Source organism: Orcinus orca, chromosome 2 (assembly GCF_937001465.1).
Source record: "Orcinus orca chromosome 2, mOrcOrc1.1, whole genome shotgun sequence".
NCBI classification, from domain to species: Eukaryota; Metazoa; Chordata; class Mammalia; order Artiodactyla; family Delphinidae; genus Orcinus; species Orcinus orca.
In genome coordinates this window covers 53,747,948-53,775,347 of record NC_064560.1, presented here as the reverse complement: position 1 = coordinate 53,775,347, position 27,400 = coordinate 53,747,948, and the positions used below count along the sequence as shown (strand labels likewise).

Here is a 27,400-nt window from a genome sequence, read left to right as displayed (position 1 = left end):
CGGCGCCCTTACGTCATGACGGCACGGCGCCCTGATTGGCCTCGCGCAGCGCCGGGCCCGCCCCCTCCTCCTGGCCTCTCGGTGCTCGTGCCCCTCCCGGCGACGCCTGTGATTGGTGGGGGCGCGCACGCAGCCCCACCCCGCGCACGCTCTCCGTACCGCCCCCGCCGCGACCTGAGGAGGGGGTGCTGTCGGCTGGGACCGCGACCCCTGCCCACTTTAGCCGGGGACCGAGACTCCCGCCCCCGGCCTCATCCCGGGACCCCGACCCCGTCACCCCGGGATCGCGACCCCCGTCCACCTCGGCCCAAGACCCCGACCCCTCCCTCCCCTCATCCCGGGACCGGACCCTCCCCGGGGCCTTCTGGCCATCCGGGTGGTCGGGTCAGGAGAGCCCCCTGAGCGCGCCCGGGAAAAGGGAGAAGGCGGCGTCGCCTGTCCGTGGAGCGGGTGCCCTGGGCCGCTCGTCGGCCAACTCCGTTCTCCGCGGTTTCAGGGGAAATGCTGAAGACTCGGGATGTCTTCCCAAACCCGAGCATGTGCCACCCACCCGACCCATTCTATGGGGAGGAAAAACAAAAGTAAAGTATGTTCACCGGCTTTAAGCTTGCTGCCTGATTTCCTGTGTGCCTGCTCCGCTCGGCTGTTGATTATGTAGACATACATGTGACCTGGAAAGGCTTCTCTGGGTCACTCTGTCCAGCCTTATCCGTGCACCGGTGCTTCTTACCTGTTCCTTCTGCGGGTCCGAACGCCGACAGGATGCGCTCTGGACTTCCGTGTATTGACTGGGAAGATCACATCGGTGCTGGGCGCCTTCTGCTTTGGCATACGTTGTAACATCCTCGCTCTAAAAAACTTGGAAGTTCAATAATGCTATTCATAGCAATGTCTTTAAACATAATCACGTAAGACTGAGATTTCCTGTAATATTCAAAGCAAGTACATATTTCTGGAAAAAAAGTCGCGTTTAGAGTTCACTTTCCAAGAGAACCTGTTGGATATGTTGCAGAGCCCTTCTCAGGTACCTCCGCTTGGAACGTTTTAGACTGAGGCCCAGGAAGTCATCCCTAGGCCGGGCCCAGTGATGTGGTCCACCTCTGAAAGGTCAGGAATTCTCCAAAGTTATTAGGTTAGATTTCCATCTTTTTTGCTGGTGTTTACATTCTGGCAGACTTTTTGATATACAGATAAGTTCCCATATTACAAAAGAGACTAAATGATATGAGAATAGTTTATATTGAAATGACATCTGTCACTTTCTATTTGTGTTGGGTGATCCTTCCTAAACAATCAAAACTGGCTTTTTATTCGTGTGTGATTTTTTTTAACCTGTGCTTCAAAAGAAGCACCCATTTTCACCTTGGGATGTGAGATTATAACAAAATGAATTTTTATGGCATTTCTACTTAGAAAAATAAGATCAGTTTTTAAAAACCACTTCTCATCTCAAGCAGTTACAAGTCCTACCTATTCTATCTAAAAGCTTTCCTTCTCCTGCTTATGATGGATTTGCCTGCTGTTACTTCTCTCCCAGTTTGTTTCAGTAGCATCACAGCTGGTCTCTGCCTCCCCACCTTTCACCATGCCAGCTTACATTTCCTTTAAAAGCCTCCTCACCATCCCACTCTGAGTCAAGACTTGTTGAAGTCCAAGTTGTTTTTCATGGACTAGCAGGCCCTTCACAAACTGGCTCACGGGCCTCTCACATCTCCTTTCCTGCCCCAGGGTTAGACAACCTAACCTTCCAATCACATTGTCTTAACATGCATTTTTGAAGACCTTGGGGTAGTCTCTGGGTGTGGATGTGAATGACACACAGGCTTTACACTCTATGACCCTACTGTTTACTGACAGGCCAATCAACTGGCAGTCACCACAGTGTGATAATTCCTGTTAGAGAACAAAACAAAGAGAGAAGCATTGGTTCCCAAATGTTTGCTGCGCATGAAGTTGTGTGTGGAGTGCCTTCGTTTCTGAACACTTTGGTCCTCTAGTGTCCTTCATCTGTGCTCTTCCTTCTGCCAGAAGGGTCGTCCTCTGCTTCCACTTCTGGCAAAATCTGGCTTATTTTTCCAGTTACAGCTCAAGTGTCAGCCATTTACATCTTTTCCTTTCAGACAATCGGTTTCCCTTCTGGGTACTCGTAGCACTCACCAAGTCCCTGCTCCGCTTTAGGGGCAGTGCTCAGTGCTGGGGAGATGGCACAGAGCAGTACCGACCAAAAGACAGGTGAACAGGTAGTGGGGGATAAAGAGGAGTAAGGTTTGCTATGGAGTGTGTGCAGATTGCCCAGGTAGCAAGCACATGGGAGGGTCTGAAGCCAGCTTGGGAAGGAATCAAAGAAAGAGATGACCGAGCCAAGGCCAAAGACACCAGAGTGGAGGGGCTGCCAACACACCTTCCAGCAGGGAGGGAGAGGCCAGTCCTGGTCAGAGAAGGAAGTATTTGAACATGACAGATCATAAAACCAATGTGGTAAGGTGAGTGGAGGGCATAAGAGCCTGGGGGGGTAAGCAAGGCAAGAATCCCAAAGGTCTTCCGAGCACTTATGATGTTTGAATTCGATAGTGAGTCAAGATTTGTATTAGAAGGTAAGAGAGGGCTCATAAAAGGTATTAAGCTCATAGAGAATCTCTGGCCCCCAAAAGCCATCCAAATAGAAATGCAATAAAGAACTAACTTAGTCAAATTAGGTGGAAGTATCAAAATGAAAATGACAGTAATACATGAGAATACATTGGAAAATAAAAGAATCCATGAGTTCTTACTAAATATAAACAAATGTGTGAGTAAAAAAAAAAAATAGAGATGAGGAAGGAAAAGGGAAAGCTATTCTTTACAGTAGAAGGCTGACTAATGAATGAGAAAGAATTGTTTTTTAAATTACCATGTTGCAACTATCGTAGCATTTATTCTGGCAAGAGTCATCAATGTATGCTAAAAATCATTGGATAAAAGTTGTTGAGTAAAAAGTTGTGAATGCCGTTTCACAGCTTATTAATTGCTTATTCCTTATTAATTTCAAAGAGGGGAAAGGTATTTTTACAGTGGATAAATATGGTGGACCCCATCTTAACTGAGAGGTGAAAGTTGGCATCCCCAATAATGGTGGCCTGCTGACATCACGTGATGTCAGTTATGTCGTGTTCCTGTCAAGCCACAAACTAACCATGAGGAATAATCACAAACTGAGGACGTTCTACAAAAACTCTGACTCTTCAAAAACCCGTACTCTTCAAAAATATCAAGGCTTGGGAATTCCCTGGTAGTCCAGTGGTTAGGACTTGGTGCTTTCATTGCTGAGGGCCTGGGTTCAATCCCTGGTTGAGGAACTAAGATCTCACAAGCCGCACGGCATGGCCATAAAAGACAGTGAAAGGTTAAGGAACTTTTCCAGATTTAAGGAGACTAAGGAAACATGACAACTAAATGCAATATGTAATCCTAGACTAGATTCTTGATTGGAGTAAAATTTGCTATATGGGTCATAATTAGAATTTCAATATGGACTCTATTCCAGTCTTATAATCAAGGTTAAATTTCCCAAATTGGATTTATTTATAAATTGTTTTATGGCTCTGTAAGAAAATGTCTTTGATCTTAGAAGATATAAACTGAAGTATTTAGAGGTGAGGGAATCAAGATATCTGCAAGTTTCTTTCAAATAGTTTAGTGAAATACACACACACATACTTATACAGAAAGAGAATATAACAGAACATTAATCGGTGAATCTAGGTGTGGGATATGTTAAATGTTTGCAACTTGCCTGTAAATATGAAGCTCTTCAAATGGAGAATTATCTTTTAGAGATACATACTGAAGTGTTTATGAATGACATGATATTATGTATGTTTTACATTTGATTCAAAACAATCTAAAGGAAGGTGGTCAGTTGGAATACAGAAGAAATAATGGGACAAGCTGGTGTGTTGAAAATTGTTGAAGCTGGATGATGGATACATGGGGGTTCATGAAACTCTTCTCCCTGCTTTTCTATATGTCTTAAATTCCTCATGATAATAGAAATACAGTGATGAAGTGGAGGGTTTTAATTCATTAAAGATATTCCATGAACATGTATTGCTCAAAAAGCAGTCACAGAGGAGGACTACATTTCCCAGGATACTCCACAGCCTTCCTGCTGGAGAAACAAAGGGGCAAAACCTCTGGGTCTCAAAGCTGAGAGACCAGGACAGGGGGGCAAATTTGTGTTGGCAGGTGCCAGCCCAGGCGGAGGAGGCCTGAGGGCCTGTAGGGGAGATGCAGGGTTTGCATGAATGTTGGAAACAGGAACCATATCTAGAGAGAGTTTCTGAGAAACTTTTTTGTGTAGTGTGCTTTGTAATACCCCAGGGCTAGTTCCTAGTAAAGACCCTGGCCAGTCCTTCAAGGCTTCTGTAGTTGGATCGTGTTTCCTTTGAAAGTAACTCCTTTCTTGGCGGCGGGTGCTGCCTGGGATGGCAGCTTAAATTTGTACTATTGCTGGCAGATATCTTCTGGGGTAGTTGACCTACATAGTACCTCTGCAATGAGGCAAATGTATTACTCTAGGCCTCAAAAAAGATTGCATTTTCACCATGATTGCTGCCTGCCTGTAGCTCTCATAGAAAGAAGGATGAGTTGATGAGTCATAAGAGACATTTTGGAGAGACTTCCCAGTTTGGATGTTTCAGGCAGAGAACCAGACTTAATAAGCATGTTGTTTTTATTAGATTGAGAAAAATTAACTTCCTGGAGATCTGGCAAAGTGGACATTCTTTTTAGTCCAACATCCATGTACATTCCTCTAATGGGAGGGAAGGTCGATGGCTAGACATCATTGCCTTTCTTCAAAGTTCTAGACTATGCATGGCAACTGCCAGACACTCTCCTGTTTTCTTCCATGCAGTCACTCCTTGCTTTCCTGGCCCCTCTTCTCCAAGCTGGAGTTGGTCCCAGACGCTCTAGGATGGAGCGCTAGTGCCAGCTGCCCTTTGGTAGGCTCACAGGCGTCTCCTGAGAAGTGTGCTTCTCTCCCCCAGGCTCCTCTGATGAGGACTCTCCACCTCATTACTTTAAGAAACGGGCACACCCACCCAGTAATCCAAGATGGGCAGCTCCTGTTGCTCCCTACTGGTGATGAGCTGTCAAGGTCGAGGAAAGGAGCCCCTGAACAACAACATGCTCTGTTTTTGAACCCTAACTACAACCGCCTGAAGGGGCTTGAAATTTCCCTCCCTGATCCTGGAACTGACTGGAGTTTCCTGAGCACACTAAGCCACTCCACCTCTGTGTTTCTCCCCCTCTGTCTCTCCCCTCTTCTTTCTGGCCAGTTGTCTTCCACAGTTTCCACAGCCTAACTCAGACACTTTGACCTCCTCCAGGAAGCCTTCTCTGAATACCTGCCCCCTAACCCATCCCCGGCGGGATCAGGGCCCATCCAGGGTGTACCTTTATCACAGTTCTTACTGAGTTGAGTAGGAGTGCCAGTTTGTGTTGTTGTTTATCTCCTGCTCATTATGAACTTTGCAAAGGCAGAAACTTTATTTATCCTCATCATTTTTCACAGTGACTGGTCATTAGTAGATGTTTGCTGAACTGAAATCATCCCAACTTTGCTAGCTCACCCACCAACTTCTGAGAGGTTTCTGTCAATTCTTAGTGAGCTGCTTTCATTTTTGACACCATTCACTATAGTGAATCTAGTAGACTTGGAATTCTTATCATTTGCACTTGGTGTTTTGTTTTTTTTCCTAGATTTCATGGTGATAGCTATTTTTGTTTCCTTGTTTATTTATTTTGACATTATAACCTTAGATACCATATACCGAAGTTGAGTGAGTGATAATTTTCCATACATCAGCATTTTTACAATCATGTTTGCTCTGGATATATTTTAGTCACTTTGATTAGACTTAGGAGACACTGTTTCCTTCATCCAGTTAGCGCAACACTTAAGTCTCATCAGAAACACAGCAGTCACCACGGGTGGAGTCACCACCGAGAAAGTGAATCTAAACTAGTGCATGTCCATTCTTTTTTACCTTCAAAGGGTTACATCTTCTGACTTTATCCCCTAACTCTGGTGGTGTTACCCTGTTTGAACATACCATCTGCACACATTTGTCATGTGAGCAAATATGTAACACACACATAAAAAATACGCATTTCAAATTTTTCATTTTGTCAAATGTTTGAATTTATCTTTTTCTTTGGAAGTATCTCCTCACATGCAGGGTTAGAGTATTTCTCTCACACCCAAGTTCCATCAAAGTCACAGTTAGTGGAATATCCATTGTCTTACATATGGGAAAAGTGAGTTAATGCAGGGTTTTCATGCTTTTTTAAAAAAGCCAAGACCATAGTAAGAAATACATTTTATATTACAGCTCAGTACACACACACACATACACACACACACACATACACACACACACACAAAGCAAAAGTTTCATGAAATATTGTTGATGGGGGTACAACTTTGTGAATGTGCTTTAATGTCACAGATCTGTGCTTAAAAATGATTAAAATGGTAAATTTTGTTATGTATATTTTACCACAGTTTTTTAAAAGTTTCATGAGATAATATTTACCCTTACTTTGTGAGATTTTCTCTAATCTCTTCTGTTTTATTTTTGTTAATTCTAGTTGTAACCCTTTTAATTGATTTATGACTCACTGTGGTCACAACCTGCCTGCTGAAATGCTGACTTGAGGGCCAGGAAGCTGAAACTTATTCACTCCATTTTCACAGTTTACTGGGCACTTAGCTTTTCCAAAGCATTTGAAACAGTATAATTAAAAAGAACAAGTAGAGCTTCCCTGGTGGTGCAGTGGTTGAGAGTCCGCCTGTCGATGCAGGGCACACGGGTTCGTGCCCCGGTCCGGGAAGATCCCACATGCCACGGAGCGGCTGGGCCGGTGAGCCATGGCCGCGGAGCCTGTGCGTCCGGCACCTGTGCTCCGCAATGGGAGAGGCCACAACAGTGAGAGTCCCGTGTACCGCAAAAAAAAAAGAACGAGTAAAAAGCAAGCTAATAATTCCCTATATATGTGTGTATAAGTCACTATTTTTGAAGGCCGAGCTTGGGGCCATATTTAGAAAATATGACTTAATCGTATAACTGTAAATTATATCTTAATTTGCAAATCTTCCCTTCCTTAGTTTGACATTTGTAGGTATGTGATTCTGTTGATTATTATTTTTATCTTTAGTGCTAGAGGTTATAAATGCAAATGCCTTTAGGGACCAGACATTTCACATAAATGTGTGAACTGGCTGGAGTGATAAAAGGGAGTTTGCCCAGCCTGGAGGCACTCACATTCTGTTAAAAACAAACACTCAAACTGCCGTGTCCACAAAGGAGTGATCCGGAGCCTGTGTTTGAGATCTTGGTTACAGACAGTTGTTTCAGGAAGTTTGACCGTAAAGGCCACAAAGGAAAAAGAAATAGTAGGTTCAAGAAGGTACCATGGAGTGACAGGAGAGATTTTTAAGATGGGAAAGACTTGAATGTACAGAATGAGAGCATGGAAAACATCACAGCAGTATACAGAACTGCTGCGATCCTGCTTTTGGATCTATAATGTTAATATTGATGAAGATGTTATTTGTAGTTCTTATCGTATTATAGAATTTTACCAGCACTCCAAAGTGCTTTTATATAATATTAATAATTATGACTCTCATTTCTTTACCACTTTGAATTTATAAGATGTTTTTCACATGCACAATCTCATATCCCTAAAATGACACTGGAATGTAAATTATCACCATTTCCACTTTAAAGATAAGGAAAGTGAACTCAGGGATGTAAAATAATCTGCTAGTGAGTAGAAAACCAGACTAGAACTCCAGATTCTGTGCAATTTCCACTATCCCATAACATGTACTGTGTTCTCTGTCAGCAGAATGGAGGTCCCATCATGGAAATCTCACATTTCACTAGGTGGAATTTTTTTTTGTTACACCTTGCTTAACATGGCAAAGTGGAAGACAAATAACTTTCTATATAAAGAATTAATCAGACTTGTGCTCACTTCAGTAGTACATATACTAAAATTGGAACGATACAGAAAAGATTTGCTCAAGGATGACACACAAATTCATGAAGCATTCCATATTTTTAGGTCCTACTGTATAGCACAGGGAACTCTACCCGATACTCTGTAATGACCTATATGGGAAAAGAATCTAAAAAAGAGTTGATACAGTAAGTCCCCTACACATGAACCTTCAAGTTACAAACTTTCAAAGACGCAAACGTGTGTTCGCACATACAGTCACGTAAGTTAGTTCACGTGTCTGGTGTACATTGTCACGTGCATGCATCCTCTACAAGTGGTTGTGCTTTTGTGTACTTTACTGTACAGTACTGTATAGAGTATAGTAGTACAGTACCTTTATTTCAAGCCCAGCATGTCCAGAAGCAAGTGTAAAAGCAGCAGTGATATAGCTGGTTCTGCTAGGAAGCGCCAAGTGATAATGATGGAAACGAAAAGTGAAAATAATTGAGACAGTGGAGTGACAAGAGGAAGAAGAAGTAACTGAAGGACCAAAGAGATTCACGATGCAGGAAATGGCAAGAGGATTTTCTTTATTTGAAGAGGCACTGTTAGTTTGAGGCACAGGACCCAAACGTAGAAGAGTACACGAAGGTTGCAGCAGCCCTTCAGAATGCAAACCAGTGCTACCATGTCATCTATGACGAGAAAAAAAAGCTACTACCCAGACATCACTGGATCATTTTTTGCAAGAGGGTAGATAGAATTGAATCCAGCAAGGAACCAGAACCTGTGCCATCCACATCAGGCATGAGTGAAATTGCAGGTTGCTCTCCGTCTCCTATTGCTGTCGATCCTTCAACTCTACCATCTCCCACCTCCTCTCCCTCCTCCTCCCTCCTCCTCCTCTCCCTCCTCCTCAGTAACTCTTCTTGCCTGTTCACTCAGTGCCAGTCCCTGTATGCCAGTGGTTTTACTGTACTACTGTACTTTTCAAGGTATTGTACTATAAGATTAAACATGTTTTCTTTTTGTGTTTGTTTTTTTATGTATTATTTGTGTGAAAAGTATTATAAACCGGGCTTCCCTGGTGGCGCAGCGGTTGAGAGTCCGCCTGCCGATGCAGGGGATACGGGTTCGTGCCCCGGTCCGGGAAGATCCCACATGCCGCGGAGCGGCTGGGCTCGTGAGCCATGGCCGCTGAGCCTGCGCGTCCGGAGCCTGTGCTCCGCAACGGGAGAGGCCACAACAGTGAGAGGCCCGCATACCGCAAAAAAAAAAAAAAAAATTTATTATAAACTTATTACAGTACAGTACTATATAGCCGATTGTGTTAGTTGGGGACCTAGGGTAACTTTGGTGGACTTATGAACCTTGGACTTACGAATGCACTCTTAGATCGGAACTTGTTCTTATGTAGGGGACTTACTGTATATGCATATGTATAACTGATTCACTTTGCTGTACATCTGAAACTAACACAATACTGTAAATCAACTATACTCCAATAAAAATTAAACAAACAAAAAAACTACTACAAATTGTTATCAAAAAAAAAAAAGAATTAACCAGACTTACTATATTGCTCTCTGATAAAATTCAGTCAGACTGTGACATCTTTGCTCAGAGAAGAATAGCTTCATTCCTCCTGGAAGACATTAACGTGTCCTACAGGTCCAGCTCTGGTTATAGAACCTTTGCTGAATGAAGATACGAGTTATTTTAAGTCTACTTGAAATTAGAATTCTTTCAGTCTTGAGATCTTGGTTCTATCACCATGTCCTAGTGTGTTTGCAGGTGAGCATGGTTCTTCTTGATATGCTTCCTCAGCCACACTCCCCCCAAAACAGAACTATTTAATGAACACTTATAAAGTTCCTATTTTGATCTTGAGTATGATGTTATTTATTAAGCAGTATACAACAAAATGCCTCCTTTTTGTAAATATGCAAAAGAAATAGTAGGTATGTTAGGGGCTGTGTTCTCAAAGTTATTACAGTGTTTGGAGAGAGATGAGACATTTATGAACAAAACAATATATAACAAATGCTGAATATATATATATAAATATATTTGAATATTTAAATATAAAACAATATATAACAAATATATAATAAATAATCAGAACACAAAACGTGTTATACTGAAAATAAGTGCTGTGGGTACCAGGGGGAGGGGAAACAATTCAGCTAGCAGTGTTGGGACTTCAAGGATTGACAGGTTTCCCTCAGTGGGAAGAAAGGAGAAAGCCAGACTAGATGGATCAGAGAGTGGATGGTGGGGAAGTAGCGAAAGGTACATGAGAAATGTAAGCTGGTCCCAGGCTGTGACTCAGCACCAAACCGAGGAGTTTTGACTGGATCCTGAAGGCTCTGGAAGACTTTGGAAAGATTAAGTTTTAGAATTTCACTTAGAAATTGTTCAATTTAGGTGAAAATTAGAGGTCAATCTCAATACTGCAGAGAACGAATTGAATATTGGGTGGAAAGGTGGGCCTTAAGATCTTGACAAAATTATTGGCTTAATGAATAAGTGGAGAGGTTAGTGTTGGCAAAGAAGCAGAACTTTGTTCCTCTAAGGCTGGGGGGGCTCAGACCCCAGAACTTCAGGTCAGGTTGTTTGGGAAAATGAGGTTGACTAGCCAGATGGAGAAGTGAGACAGTCTGTAAAAGTGGTTGTGAGGAATGTGCTTGGAAGAAAATGAGTGTTGGCAATGCCCTCTTTATTGCTAAGTCTGCTGTGTGGGTTGAAGATACTCAGCCTGCTTTTCTCTCCTGTCTACTGTTGTCACCTATCCTGCTTATAGAGGTCCTCCTCCTGCCCTGACCTTCTCCTTCTCCTGTTAAGAATGGATGAGCAGGGAGAGTCCCAATTCCCCGTAACCTTGTTATTCCTTTTATGAGATTGCAGTTCCATTTGGTGTCATCCAGTATTCCATGGTATGCTTAAATACTGAAACAGCAGTGCTTTTGTTGTGTTACATCATTATTTCACGATGTATTTTTCTGAAATCTGAATTATATATGTCTTGAAATATATCTAGGGAATTATACATTGATTAAAATCTGGAGGTGAAAATCATGCCCATGTTTAGAAGACATTCTGACCATATCTCTCCACTGTTACAAATTCTCCAAGGTATCTGTTTTTGCTGTTACTTACATTTCTTATGTTAACTAGTGCACTTCATATGTTAACTAGTGAGCACATTTTTGTATGTTTGTTAGTCATTTCTATTTTCCCTTGGTCAGTTTAGGTTCAGATTTATTATGAGACATCTCTGATGGAGGCAGCTTAGAAATGGGGGGTGGGGTAATTATGTTAAGAAACACAGGAGGGTACAGTTGGGGAAATAGGGAGATAAAGGTAGAGAAGGGGAGGGAGCTTCTCCTAGACCCCCTAGAAGCCCAACCCCCTCATCTCCTCCAAGACCAGATTCCATATGCTCTCCCCATCCCTCCACTTCTCTCTGGGCCAGAGCCTTTTGTCCAGGTCCCCATTCCACCCAAATGATTTATTTTAACAAGGATCTTCTTTCCCAAACATCCTGTTTGCACACACTTAAGCCAGGAGGTCAAAAGAGACTTTGTCCTGGAAGTTGGTTCTGTTTCAGATGGAACAGCCTCCGAAAAGCATGGAAAACAGTGGATTATCATATCTCACTTTTAAAAAGAAAATATTGACATAGCGTCCTAATAGTAGGAGTATTAATATTCAGCTTTGAATGAATGGGGAATGCCTACAGGAAGAGCATCATAAATATGGGAAGTTCTGATAATTTCATGACCCTGTGATATTTTTAGAACCATGGTCCCCTTTCTTGGGTCACTCACTTTGAGGGAAGCCAGTTGACATGTCATAAGGATATGGCAGCAGCCCTCTGGTGGGGCTTCTGTGGGGAAGAACTAAGGCCTTCTGCCCACAGCCATAGAGGCCCTCTGGATAGTGGGTCCTCCAACCCCAGCCAAGACTCATGGGATGCCCTGCATGAAAACCACCCACCTAAGCCTATCCCACGTTCCTGACTCCTTTTTGAAATGGTAAACTGGAACTTTGCTGGTTCTGTGTTATTCTGAGGGTTAGACTCAATCAGCTTCCTCCTTCTTTAACTTATTTCTAACTGTGAGATGCATGTTGGTGCCTTTTCCCATGAGAACATTGAACATATGCAAGGATACAGATCAGAAGCCAGTTTTCAGCCTTAATTCTGAATGGGAATGATTTCTACCAGATTTTTTAAGATGCAGGTTAACTGGTTGAGCTAAGATTGACACTTTAAAGTCTTTTTTTTTCCTTTTACTGGCAAAGTTGTGTAGGAGAAATTGGGCAGTAGGGGTAATGGAGTGTTGAGGATTGATGCGTGAAATACTGCAGGAGATCAGGAGACCTATGGGAAAGAAATACCACTTGAATAGTAATGAGTTGTTTCCTATCTTCTTTTTGGCCTATGTGTAAGCTCCATGATATCAGGGACATGGTTTTATCCCTAGCCTCTGGCATTCCCTTGCTACTAGTACTCCGAGGGCAATGGGTGGGTGGAGTACTAGTAAAAGTTGGTCACTTGATGTTCCTGGTGGAGGAGGAGAGCATCTAGAGTTGGGAAGTAGGGCTAACAGAGGAGAAAGGAAGGGAGGGCTGGTGGTGAGGACGGTACATGACCCCAAAGTCAATCCTACTGGTATAGGACAGATGTGAGTTAGGAGAAGATGAGCCAGAAGGACATTAAATTCTGAAGTCCACCTTTTCCACCAACATGGTTGCATGGTTGCATCTCCTTAGAATTCTCAATAAAGTTCTGAACATTGGAAGAACTCATTGTTTACACACTTATCATTATGTCACTAAAGACTAAACTTCAAAATTGATTTGTTACCAATTTGTGAAGAGTGGCATGAATAGTGATTGGACAGGTTGCCTCATCATAAGAAGGGAAATCAAAATTTTCATATTAATACAATTATATCAGAGCTTGGCCAATTTCTTTTCTCTACAGGGTGTACGTGGAAATCTTGTTCGGCATCGTTGGCCTGAGGTTACATCCCTTAGAAAACTGGGGAGGGGGCATGGGTCTTGGAATGAATGGATTTGGATTTGAATCTCAACTTCCACGCTGGTCCCTGCCCCAAAAGCCTTAATCCCATAACAGTTCAATGGACAAGTGCCTGTCATTCAGTCAGTTTCAGGGAAAAAATGAATTTCCCTTCCTGGTAACACTTGTGCTTTGGACGTTTATTCTTGGCCCTTCCTGTGTGTGTTGACCCTGCCCTGCCCCTGTACTGCTTTCCACTCAGTTTGCCCTGCTGGCCACGGCTGCATACATTCTGACTCTGAGTCCTGTGTCTGATTTTGAAGTGCTTTGTTCTGTTCCAGATTCTGTTTCTGTGCTCTTCCTTGATGTCTAATTGAAATCAGCCCATAATCAGTTTCCTAAAAGTTAGTATCTGAAGGTTGCTTTTCTGATGCTTTAAGCTGCAGGGGGTACATCATAGTCCAAGTTGTATGCATAGTTAGTGGATAGTAAATTGTTGATAATATGTGACAGAATTTGAAATTCACTAAGTATTGTTGATTCTTATGTTTCTAGATTCTTAAATGTTTCCAATTTTTCGTGTATTATAAAAATAAAAGTAAGTGTATATTAACTATGGTTATAATTCATATTTTATATGATTATATTCTTGAACGTGAAGACATTTTAGCATTACTATCTGTTATGGATTGAATATGTTTACCCAAAATTTATATGTTGAAGCCCTAACCCCCAGTATGGCTGTATTTGGAAATGAGGTGTCTAAGGAAATGATTAAGGTTCAAAGAAGCCATAAGGGTGGGGCCCTGATCTAGTAGGATTAGTGTCCTTGTAAGAAGAGACACCAGAGAGCTCTGGGGCACCCTCTCTCCTCAGGTATGACTGAGGAAAGGCCAAGTAAAGACAGGGCAAGAAGGCGGCCAGGAAGAGGGCTTCACCGGAAACTGAATTGGCTAGAACCTTGATCTTGGACTGCTAGCCTCCAGAACTGTGAGTAAACTAATTTCTACTGTTGAATCCACCCAGTCTATGGTACTTAAGGCCAGGAAAAATGCAATTATGAAAGAATTGATCCCTAGGGGAAAAGTCTCTCCATAAATATTACTTGCTTCCTGGTACTTTTCCCAATTTATCTGTTCTCAGTTAACATCACATTATAGAATACTGAAAATCAACTACTAAAAATAAACTTTTAATTTCTACATTCTGTATGAAAATTTCTCAAAAGGTCTTTACATCCCTTACCCTCCTCACTGATTGTGTGTTTTATATCAGCTCTTAATTACATAGGCTGGTTTTTAAATGAAAATATAAAGATTTATAAAGATTTTTAATTAGTTAAATTAGGGAATATTTGTTATTTTTATAAATAAATACACATTTGTCCCAATTGCTTTTCTGATAACTTTTAGGGCAATTAGCATACGTTCCTCCAGTTATTAAAAGAATCTTAAAAAGCCAGGGAAATAAACATTTCCTGTAAGGTTTGTCTTCTAATGCCATGTGGTGGCATAAGGGAAGGCGGTGTGAGTGTAGGGAGTGCAGGACTGTGGACCCCAGTTCTAAGTAACGTCCAACAAGTTATTTCAGCCCTTTGGGGTTCATTTCCCCCATTTGCTTAATCAAAGGATTGAACGAGAAGCTATACTATAACTAAACAAAGCAGCTACATTAGATTAAAAAAAGACACTCAAAAAATACTCTTCATAAAAAAAAAATTAGGGGTAATGACTTCAGTCAAAGCTAACTGGAAATGAAAACTGCCATAATTTTGACTCTGAAATACTTTTATCTGCTGAGCTCCAGAAGTAAACATACTTTGGGGTGAAAAGGAAGCAAGAACCAGCATTTCATCATCAAAACCAGTGTATCTTGCCAATTTTTGCCAACAAGCAAACAAAAAAACGTTTTGTTCTGCTTCTTTCAGGCATGGAAAAAATATGACTCGGTTCTATCCGCAGTACAAGTGGCAGAGGCTCTGTGGTTCTCTGTGTAGCAGATGGTCTGTGAGTGACCCACACGTTCCAATCAGAGGGTGTTAGACCTCGGCCATGGTTAGTGGTGGTGCACACTGAGATACCAGGAGCTGGGGAGGAAGTCTGTGACTCGGTAGAACCAAGAAGGAAGTAGGCTGTGGGCTTGGAAGGGGAGGTTAAGAAGTCTCAGATTTTCTTGATTGACTGAGGAATAGTGGTTTCTTCTTTAAATGTAAAAAGCTCCCAGAACATGAGGGCTTGCCTGGTAGCGCAGTGGTTGAAAGTCCGACTGCCGATGCAGGGGATGCGGGTTCATGCCCCGGTCCTGGAAGATCCCGCGTGCCACGGAGCAGCTGCGCCTGTGAGCCATGGCCGCTGAGTCTGCGGGTCCGGAGCCTGTGCTCCACAACGGGAGAGGCCACAGCAGTGAGAGGCCCGCGTACCGCAAAGCTCCCAAATCATGAACTTAATTATACAATTTTTAAAAGCTAATGAATCAAACAAAAATGTCTTCAATCTTGGCATGGTCAGACGGCTGGCAGTGTTATGGTGACTGGAGAAGGACAGAAAGACATCTTGAGGGCAGGGTCTGTGACAGTATGTTTACTGTTTCAACTGGCAGGCCTCCACTCTGGACATGCTGTGTGCAGCAATACAGTGGAAAAAACGCCTCCAAATATAGAAGGCACACTGACTTACTGTTTCTTAATTAAAGTTTTAATTTTGAGGTAATTGTAGCTTCCCATGCACTCATGTAATGTGGAGAGGTCACATGTCCCTCTCCCCAATTCCCCCATTGGTGGCATCACGCACAACTGGAGTGCAGCATCTCAATCAGATACTGACATTGATGCAGTCAAGATGCAGAGCACTCCATCAGCACAGGACCCTCTTGCTGACCTCCTCCTTAATCCTGGCAGCCACTGATCTGTTCTTCATTTTTTCATTTCAAGAATGTTCTGTAAATGGAATTATACAGTATGTAACCTTTTGGCATTGGCTTCTTTCATTCAGCCTAATTCTCTGGAGAGTCATTCAGATCGTTGTGTATGTGTATCAGTACTTAGTTCCTTTTTGTTATGGAGTACTATTCCATGGTATGGATGGACCACAGTTTAACCATTCACTCATGGAAGACATCTGAGTTGTTTCCAGTTTGGGCCATTACAGATAAAGCTGCTGTGAACATTTGTGTACAGGTTTTTGTGTGAACATAAGTCATCATTTCTGTTGGATAAATGCCCAGGAGTACAATTACTGGGTTGCACGGTTAGTTGTATGATTAGTTGTTAAGAAACTGTCAGACTGTTTTCCAGAGTGTTTGCACCATTTTACATCCCCACCAGCAGGATATGAGTGGCCAGGTTTCTCCCCATCCTTACCAGCATTGGACGTTGCCACTATTTTTTATTTTAGCCATTCTGGTAGGTATACAGTGATAACTCATTGTGGTTTTAACTTGTATTTCCCTAATAGTTCATTATGCTGAATATCATTTTGTTGAACATCTTTTCCTGTGCTTATTTGCCATCTGTATATCCTCTTTGGTGAAATGTCTTTTCACATCTTTCTCCCATTTTCTAATTAGATTATTTGTTTTTTACTGTTGAGTTGAGTTTTGAATGTTCTTTATGTAGTTGAGATACTAGTCCTTTGTTGGATATGTAGTTTGTGAACATTTTCTCCCAGTCTGTCATTTGTCTTTTTATCTTCTTAACATGTTTTTTTGCAAAACTATCCAAAAGGTTTTATTTTTGATGAAATCCAATTTATCATTTTTTCCTTTCATGTGTCATATTGATGGTCTGAAGTCTAAGAAATGTTTGCGTAGCCATAGATCCCAAAGATTTCCTTTTTTTTTTCTAAAAGTTTTGTGGTTTTGTGTTTTATGTTTAAGTCTGTAATCCATCTTGAAATAGAGTAGACCGAGTCCATTGCTTTATTCTTCTTTTTCAAAATGGTTTAGCTATTCTAGTTGCTTTGTCTTTCCATATAAATTCTAAAATTCTCTATACTAAATATCTTGCTGGCATTTTGACAAGAATTGCATTAAATCTGTATATCTGTATTATATCAGTGTGGGGACAATTGGTATCTTTACTGTGTTGAGTCTTCCAATCCATGAACACCCTATATTTCTCCATTTATTTAGATCCTCTTTGAGTTCTTCCATTGACATTTTGTAGTTTTCAGCATACAAATCCTGTACATGTTCTGTTAGATTTACACTTACGTATTTCTTTTTTTTTTCTTTTTGAGTGATTGTAAATTGCATTGTATTTTTAACTTGAAGTGTATTCATTGCTAGTATATATAAATACTATTAACTTTTGTATGTTTACTGTGTATCCTGTGATCCTGCTGAATCCACTTATTAGTTTTAGGGGTTTTTTGGTAAATTCTTTGGAATTTTCTCTGTAGACAATCATTTCATCTGCAAATAGGGGCAGTTTTCTTTCTTTCTTATAGTTATGCCTTTTATTACCTTTTCTTTCCTTATTGCAATGGCTAGGACTTCCAGCACCATGTTGAATAACAATGGGGAGAACAGACCCCTTTGCCTTGTTCCTGATCTTAGGGGAAAAACATTATCTTTTACTAGTAGATATATTATTAGCTGTAGGGTTTTTTGTAGATGTGTTTTATTAAGTTGAGGAAGATCCCTTTTATTTTTTTTTTCTGAAAGTTCCTTTTTTTAATCATGAATAGATGTTAATTTTGTCAAATGCCTTTTCTGCATCCATTGATATGATCATGTGACTTTTCTTCTTTAACATGTTAATGTGGTAGATTACATTGATTGACATTTGAATGTTGAGCCAGCTCTATTTATCTCTATAATAAACTAGGTCATGGTGTAGAATTCTTTTCATATATGCTGAATTCTTTTTGCTATTTTGTTACAAATTTCTGTATCTATATTTATGAGGATGTTGGTCTATAGGTTTCTTTTTTCGTACCATCTTTTGTTTTGGTATCAGCTTCATGAAGTGAATTGACAAGTGTCATCTCCTATTCTGTTTCCAGGAAGAGATTATGTAGAATTGGAGTCAATTCTTTAAATGTTTGGTAGAATGCTGCAGTGAAATTATCTGGGCCTGGAGATTTTAGTACTTTGGGCAAAGTACTTGCTTTCTGTGTATGATTTGATGATACGTCAGTGAAAAACACTCATAAAAAATGAATCATATAAAGTTGGCACGTATTAACTTAATAATTCTTAACAGTTTATACAGTGAGTTATTGTTTATGTATGCGTGTTCCATTAGATCATCATATCAATGCTGTGAATTCAATGGGGCAGGATTACTCTCACCTTTTTTATTTTATTTCAGTTAAAGAAACAGGCTCAAAATTTGAATGACTCATCCAAGTATACTTAATAAGCTAAGAAAGAGCAAAGAAAAGCTTGGCGCTCAGATTTTTTCATGATGGGAAATGTGAGATTATATTAGATTAGAATTTTTAAAAATAAACTAAGCTATCCGAGAAAAGGCAAATGAACATAAAAAAGTGTGATTGTGAAAGCCAATTTTCCTAGATGTTACTTTATAGAAGCAAATTCTCAAGGCACTTTAAAAACTGAAGTATAGTTGACTCATACTATTATATTAGTTTCAGGTATACAACATAGTAATTCAATATTTTTATAGATTATACTGAATACAAAGTTTTTATAAAATATTGACTATATTCCCTGGGCTGTACATTACATCCTTGTAACTTATTTATTTTATACCTAGTAGTTTGTACCTCTTGATCCCCTTCACCTATTTTGCCCGCCCCACCAGCAACCACCTGTTTGTCTCTATATCTGTGAGTCTGTTTGTTATATTTGTTCATTTATTTTTTAGATTCCACATGTGTGATAACATACAGTTATTTGTCTTTCTCTGTCTTATTTCACCAAGTGTAATACCCTCCAGGTCCATCCATGTTATCACAAATGGCAAAATTTCATTCTTGTTTGTGGCTGAGTAGTATTCTGTTGTATGTATGTATGTATTTATGTATGTGTGTGTGTGCGTGCGTGTGTGTGTGTATGTGTGTATACCACGTCTTCTTTATCCATTTACCTGTTGATGGACACTTAGGTTGCTTCCATATCTTGACTACTGTGAATAATGCTGCTAAGAACATTGGGGTGCAGATATCTTTTCAAATTAGTGTTTTAGTTTTCTTCAGATAAATACCCAGGAGTGGAATTGCTGGATCAAATGGTAGTGCTATTTTAGTTTTGTGAGGAACCTCCATACTGTTTCCCATAGTGATTGCACCAATTTACATTCTCACCAACAGCGTATGAGACTTCCCTTTTCGCCACACCCTCACTGACACTTACTACTTCTTGTCTTTTTTTTTTTTTTTGCAGTACACGGGCCTCTCACTGTTGTGGCCTCTCCCGTTGTGGAGCACAGGCTCTGGACACGCAGGCTCAGCAGCCATGGCTCACAGGCCCAGCCACTCCGCGGCATGTGGGATCCTCCCGGACCGGGGCACGAACCCGTGTTCCCTGCATCGACACGCGGACTCTCAACCACTGCGCCACCAGGGAAGCCCACTTCTTGTCTTTTTGACAATGGCCATTCCAACAGGTGTGAGGTTCTTAAGGCACTTAATGCTTCAACAGGCAGGTTTTAAAAAATATATTGTGAAAGGAGATCTGGACGGTTTTTACTCCACCTGTAACCATGGCATCCTACTATGTCTAATAAGTAGAGAGGGTCCTTGGAGGTGGGCAGGAAGTAGGAGAAGAGAGCTTCAGGTTTTCCATTTATTCCCTCCACATACAGCCTCTCCTCACCCCAATATCTGCCTTCCTTGCCACTGCCCAGAGATATAGTTAATGAGGAAGATAAGCAAGTAGTCAGTAGTGCTATTTATGCTCCACAAAATGAGAGGGAAAGCCAGGAAATACTACCTGACAGCATCTTACCCTCCACTACACACACACACACACACACACACACACACACACACACACACTCAGAAGGCTCTACTTGCTTTTTTCAGATTATTTGACGCTTACCCATCCTGCAAACACTGCTCACATCTTCTCTCCTCCGGAAGCCCCCTACACATGGCATACCTCCTGCCTCCGAACAGTATCATTAGCACTGCTTTGTGCTGCTGCACACATTTTGACTCTGAGTAGACAGTAAACTCTTGGGTTCTGGGATCCCATCCTTTACAAGTTTATTCACTTCCCAACTCTGTGTGTCAGTTGCAGGAAATGCACAGGCCAGCATTAGGCCAACCGGTCTCCTTGCTGTGCCCTGTGCGTGCCTCGTGCTTCTCGCAACCGTTCAGAACCTGGCTCTCACCTCTGCCTAGAAAGTCCTCTTCCCTTCTACCAACTTTGTCCTTGAGTCATTCTAATGAGGGGAGCAAGCATCAGCTGTGCCTAAACAATGATCGTCCCTGGTAGGAAAGAGGGTAGGAGATGAGTTGGCAGTGGGGCTTTGAGGGGGTTTGATTTATTCCTTCCCCATCACTTGATATGAACATTTGCAAATATATTGAAATATTGAAGGAATGGTCTCTGTGACATCCATATAGCCACCACCCACGTTCAACTATTGATATTTTATTATATACTATTTTGAATAGCTTGTATTTACTTTAGCTTATATGCACAGTTCTTTTTTCCATTAATAAAGTAGCACAAATTAAAGTATTTGTATAAAAAGTCATTTGGTCCGGGGTCCAGGTCCAAGCCTGGGACCTTTGGGTGGCTAAGCGAAGGGCCTCCCTCTTGGGCTGCAGCCTTCTTCTGCCTAATGTTTGCTGCCTCACTTTAGGCTGGCTTCTATCTTAGCTTCCTGCTGAAATCAGTCTTGCCCAGAAACCTGGCCTGTTTGGCCAAAACCTTGACACCTGTGCCGGTTTTCCTCCCCCTTCTGGGTCCTTCTTCCCCTTTCCTTCATTTCCTGGAACTATGCTGTTGCCTCCTTGCAGTTTTGAGTATCACCCACTATTTATTTTTGCTGTATGGCCCATATTCTTGTCACACTCTTCCAGGAAGTGAGTTTCTGTCTAGATCAAGTCTGAATACTGCATATTGGACTGTCCTCTGGGTCAAAACCTCCTCCTAGATCCTTGTTTCCTCCTCTTTCTCACTTCCCCAAGGCCAGTGACTCCACGGTCCCAACGTGTGTAGAAACTGAGCCAACACGGGTTTTGCTAGTGTAAAAGTCATCTCATTCCTTTAAGTTGCTGGAAACATCGTTAATATGGCCCTAGCTCTGTCTCTTTGAATTGCAGTTATCAAAAACATCTTATTTTTCCTTACCAGATTTTAATCTGTAAGTGGCATAGACAATTTCTTATGTGTTTTATACCCCTCATAATGTCCTGCATTTGAAAAAGTGGTCATGTATTTCCTGAATTTATTGAATGAATTTACTGACTAAAGGAAAGAATAATTGTGGTGGAGTGAACTTAGAAAGAGTTGAAGGTGTTGTGGTGATCTGAATTTAAAGAGGGGGATGGTCATATTGAGAAGGAAGGTAGAAGGCTCTGAGAGCAAAAGGAGAAGGAGAGAGAAGCTTCCTGCCAACAGAGGAATAGACACATCTGCGTGCGTGTGAATGCCGCTGTGTTTGGTGGGGACCGGAGATGAGGCTGGTGAGGCGAGGGTCAGTTGGGGAAGGTGAGAGGCTGTGTTGGATGGATGACGTGCATGCAGAGGTGGAGTGAGGGGCCTTTCAGGAAGGGTTCTGGACAAGCATAGTACGATGACAGTTTTTCTTGTTAGCAATACACAGGATGTTTGATAGGCAAGGAGACTGACAAATAATAACATCTCATCTTTGGCTCTTTCCCCTTTGCCCCAAATCTTATCTTTTGGTTCCCTCTGGGCAAAGGGGACATCCTCTCCTCACATTGGCCTGGATGATGGGAAACTTCAACTTTTAATTTTTGCAGAGAGAAGCCAGCTTTTTAAGTAAGAAAATGTGGTGTGTGGTAAATATTTTCACAAACATTTCCTAAAAGTAATCAAGAGAGAAATAAAAATGGAACATCCGATGAGAAAAGTCTTAAAGTAAGGCCATTGTTTATTTTGATATTCCTTCTTGGAAATCAAATAGTTCCAGCAAGATATGTCAATTGGCTGATGCCACCATTCTTTCCACATTTAGGAAAGTTCAAGAAGTTGTTACTTAGAAAATCACTGGGAAAGCTGACAGCAAGTACATGGCCTACATAACTTGCAGGGTTTTGCCCTTGTGTGCTTTGCGCAGGTGCCCAGAGAAAGCCTGCTCCTGTTTGCTTATTTATCTTATTTGTAAGATAAGCATTCTTACTTCCTATCGCTCTTTCTTTAAAAACAATAAAACCCTTTCTATTTCTTGGCTTGAAAACACCTCTCTGCCTCTACTGTTGCCCAATGTCTGGACTATTCTTCAATTACATATTCTTTTTCTTTTCTAACCTTCAAGTAAAATACTCAGATTCAGTCCTTCTGGGAGGTCAACACATAGAACATCAGAAACTGCAGGGTGTGAACTGAGTGATTATCCCAGAGACCTGCTGACATGAGAGGCCTGGTCTCCAAGCACCACGACCTCAGAAACTGCAGGGTCTGGACTGTGAGATTATCCCAGGGCCCTGCTGACACTAGCAGCCTGGTCTCCAGGCACCATGGCCTCCGGGTCTGGCACTTTGGAGGGCCTTTGGGTTCTACCTACAGTTCTAATGAGTGTGAGTCTGAAGAACACACTTTAACACAGATGGACTGCAGCCTCCTGACTACACTGGCGACATTTAGGGTGAGGCAAAGCGTGTTTCATTCTCTGGGTTGTGCCCACCTTAGCGGGGGGGTCTCAGCAAATGGATGAGGACTCAGCCCTCTTTCAAAATCTGAGGGAAGTGATGGACACTCTCCCTAGAAAAATACCCGTGATTTTTTGTTATTTCGCACAACACAGACCTGAAGGCCCTTCGGCGGAACCACGGTGTGAATCCCCACTTAGAGCTTGGACTGTGGCCTCTCTTACCCACACCCCAAAAAAGCCCTTGACAAAGTCAACATTGACACCCACTCAGCAATAACAGAGCAAAATGAGGTGTTTTATTCATCGTCCTTGTCCAGTTGACATTCAAAATCCCAGAAACATTTTCCTTTTCTTCCCATTTATTTGTCGTATTTTCCTCTTAGTTTAAGGAGTCAGGGGTTTTACGTGCTGGCAGATTCTGTGTCTGGTGAGAACCCCCCTCCTTGTTCATAGACGACGTCTTCCGTGTCCTCACATGGAGTAAGAGGGGAGGGGGCTCTGTGGGGTCTCTTTTATAAGGTCACTAATCCCATTCTTGGGGGCTCCACCCTCATGACCCAATCACCTCCCAAAGCCCCCACATAATACCATTACCTTGGGGATTAGGACTCAACATATAAAGTTGGTTGAGGGGGGACACAAATATTTGGCTCATAGCACTAGCTGAAGGTGTGAGTGAGGGGGACAGGTTGGGGATGGTGGGTCACCTTTACCCACCCTTGTTGGATTATACAAGGCCTGAAACATCTCATGGTGGAGAATTTGGAGTTGATTCTGCATCCAGTAAGGAATCACTGAGTGTTTTAAATCAAAAGCATAAAAGTATCTGTTTAGGATTGAAGAACATCATTACTTCATATTTCTTCTGGGCAGAAAATGGATTGGAATAGAGCAGTGGTTCTCAATCCATGAAGATTTTTATCCCAGTAAATATTTGGCAGTGTCTGGAGATGTTTTTGGTTATCACAATTGGTAAGGGGAGGGTGGGGAGGGAGCTGTGGGTCTGGAGCGGGTGGAGGCCGGGAATGTTGCTCACACCTTACAGTGCACAGGATGGCTCTGCTCAGTGACAGAGAATCATCCGGCCCAAATGCCAGCTGTGCTGCTGCGGGAACGGAGTGGGTGCGGCAGGGACCTACCACAGCTGTCTGGGGGGACGTGGATGGAGCTGGCAGCTGGAGCCAGAGGAGGGTGGACATCTTCCAAATACATCAGGAGCGTAGAGAGCAGGACTTGCTGATGGGATCATGCATGTCTGGAATGGAGGCAGAAATCAAGCAGGAGTCCCAGGTTTCTGAGCCACCATGTTGACAGTGGTATTACTTATCCAGGTGGAGAAAACTGAGAAACTGTTTGGGATGGGCAAGTCGAGATTTATGTCTGGATGTGTTTGGTTCAAGAAAAGCATGAGACACCTACGTGCAGATGTCAGGTCAGCTGTCTGAAGCTCAAAGGAAATGTCAGGACTGAGTTGGAGTCTTCTATGTATAAAATAAATAACTAATGGGAACCTACTGTATAGCATGGGGAACTCTACTCAGTGCTCTGTGGGAACCCAAATGGGAAGGAAATCCAAAAAAGAGGGGATATATGTGTACATATAGCAGATTCACTTTGCTGTACAGTAGAAACAACATTGTAAAGCAACCATACTCCAATAAAAATGAATAAAAAAATAAAAATGCTGGCGTCTTCAGTATATACGTGGTTTTGGAACCATCGAAACTGATGCGATTGCTTAGGGAGCTTAGAAGGAGAAAACCAAAAAGACACAGGATGAAGCCCTGAAGTACTCCTATTGTAGTAGGCTCATTAATAGTCACTAGAAGTTCCTTTTTGAATTGATAATAACCAGAAAATCTCTTGAAACTGAAATCCTCAAAGTTCACAGAAGTTGGTATTTACTGCATTACAATCTAATCTTTATTTTGATTTTAAAATATTGTTCTTTTTAAAAGCCGCATTTTGATCCTCTTCACCCCATTTCTAACATCGGAAATACTGACATTTTTGTTAGACTAATCGGGGGATTCCCACTCCAACAGCCTGTAGGATACATGGCCTGGGTGGAATGTGGACCAGGCCGGGGTGGGCGGCAGGTTTCTGAGTCAACACGGCGGGGTTGGAGTCTAGGCTGTGGCCTCAGCCAACTGGAGTCACAAAAGGCTTCTGCTCCTGCTGTGGGTCCATGATGCTGGACACACCAGCGCTCAGCAGAAATCTGGTGCGTGGCGTGTTTAACGTCCATTCTGAATAGTTGGATACGTAAATATCCTATGTGAACGTGTAGCTTTACCTTGTTGATCTGAAGATTCTGGTTATGAAAACCTCAGACTCTTACATTTGCCTAAAAAGTACAGGCTTTCAAGGTAGTAAAAGCAAGCAGCTCCATTACAGAATGATCTACCTACTAAAAACCAAACATTATCATAAAGAACCACCACAAAATGGAACTGAGGACCCTGCCCTGCTCTAGAAAAGGGCAGAGAGGGCCCCTGTATGGGAAGTGGAAGCATTTCTGCTTAGAATTCCACAGGGAACACACACCACAACCTGGTTTAGAGACTCCAGGGTCTCTAGTTACAAAACATCTCAGTAGACTTGTGGGGAATCAGTGTCTCCTCCGGGCTGGCCCCGCTGGTCCGGCCCGTGGACCACCAGGACTCCAGTTTCTGCTGTGATGATAGACAGTGAGCCCCCGGCCCGGGAGCCAGCGGAGGACGCGGTGCTGGGGCTGCCTCGGAGCTGCCACAGTCTTGGACAAATGTGGAATGTTAGGAGAGCCGGTGGTTTCAGAGAAAAACACATGCAAAATACTTCGAAGCGACTCTTCCACTGCTCACCCCGGCCCCTGTGCCACTTCACCAGGTGCGCGGCCAGCGACTGTAGAGGTTCAGACACTGTTACCACGTGGCCACGCTTCTAGGAAGGTCCAGTCAAGCCTGGCGAGCCGGCAGCCGCGGGGGTAGGAGACAGCTGGGGAGAAGGAAAACGGAGCGCTTTGGGGTGGGGACAAGCATGGCCACTGTGGGAGGGGCCTCGGCACGGCACCCATGCAAGATGTGCACGAAAGAAGGTTGGGTCACAATACTGTGCTCAAGCCCAGCTCTGCATAAAGGGGGCAGAGGAACTCTCCCTCGGCCACCACTTCCCTGAGCTGCAAAGCCCCACCCACAGGACCCAACGTTGGGCTGGGGCATCAGAGAGCTTTACATACGGACGAGCAACCAGGCCCCATGGGAGGGCCTGGTGTGGCAGGTTACACTGCCCTGCCTCAGCTACTGACCTCGAATGTGAACTCTTGAGTTCTCGCCCTTTGCAGACCTCAATTTACTCATCTGTAAAATGGGGATCATACCATCTGCCTCACAGGGCTGTCCAGAGTTAGACAGCTGACCTATGCAGTCACTCAGTAAATAGTAGCTCTTGTTTATTCACCCCAAACCGACACTGTTATCATCTAATTCAGCATCACCGTATGTTAGATACTTGGTATAACTTATGCACACAGAGGTATTTTGAAAAGATACTGGATTTGCCCTCAGTTGTGTTTGGTGAGTCAGCTGAGAATCGAACTACCATTGGTGACATTATTCCAAACATCATATGTGGATTAGCTTTGGGACTATGACTTACCTGTAACTTGAGGACCCCTGGAGCAGTGTGTCAGGAAATGCCACCTTCAGAGATAGAAAGCCTCAAAGAGTAACCTAGCTCCCTCCTATTCGTAAGAGACTGCATTCAGCACCACTGCAAAGAGTTCTGCGTGAAGTGGCCATGCACAATCTTCTGCCTTGGGCCATGTTTATTCCTGGAGAATAGTGACTCACCAGCTGCTGAAAATATTGCGACTGGATTTTTGTGCCTTCCTGCAGGGCCATTTCATTTAATTATAGCATAATAGTAAACTGCAGCTTTTCATTTAATTATAGCATAATAGTAAACTGCACTGAGCAGACCCATTTATATTTTTGTTGTCAGTGGGAGCTCCTTGAAGAAAATATGTGGTATTTGCTTATCGTGTTCTTGCAGCTACAGATATACAGCACTGCTGTTTAGCTCCTCTGGGGCGATTTTCTGCCAGTGCACATCCCTCTACCCAGAACACGATTGTATCTGCAGAGAACTGTGTGCTGCAGCAAGCTGTGTGGATGGTGATGGAAAGGAAGAGCCTCCCCTTCATCTTTATGCCTGCTCGCTGTGACTGGTTTTTTTCTAGAATTCCACCTAAAGAGAGAAAGAGTTAGCCCAGTGAGAAAGAATATGGAATTGAAACATAAACACTGACTCATTCATGATCCAGAAACACTTACCTCATTAATACCCTGACCTCTAGTTTTATCTTTGGGTTTTTTCATCTATTTATATTTTCACCTTTGCCTGTAGTTGATTTGTAGGACCAACGGAAAGTGACCCTCAAAACTGAAGATAACACTACCCTTTAGACCAGAATGAAGGAGAACGAAGATAGCAGGTACAACAGAGCCACACGACTGCAGAGGAATCCATGTCAGCAACAAATACTCATAAACCTTGCTCTTCACTTAAAAACTTGGACAGACCTCCAGGGGCCTCCAAGGCTCCTAAGACATGTAAGGATAGAAGGACCACAGGTAGAACTGGAATAA

The 27,400-nt window shown here is 42.5% G+C and overlaps 1 long non-coding RNA gene and 1 pseudogene across 1 annotated transcript; both read left to right on the top strand.

Annotated features, from left to right (window-relative positions):
* Positions 1-33: 33 nt before the first annotated feature.
* On the top strand, positions 34-15,403 carry LOC125963438 (uncharacterized). Its single transcript, XR_007475425.1, has 3 exons — positions 34-586; positions 13,895-14,008; positions 14,946-15,403. It is a non-coding gene; the product is annotated as an uncharacterized LOC125963438 (long non-coding RNA).
* Positions 8,018-8,113, top strand: LOC117196030 (uncharacterized; annotated as a pseudogene).
* Positions 15,404-27,400: the final 11,997 nt, after the last annotated feature.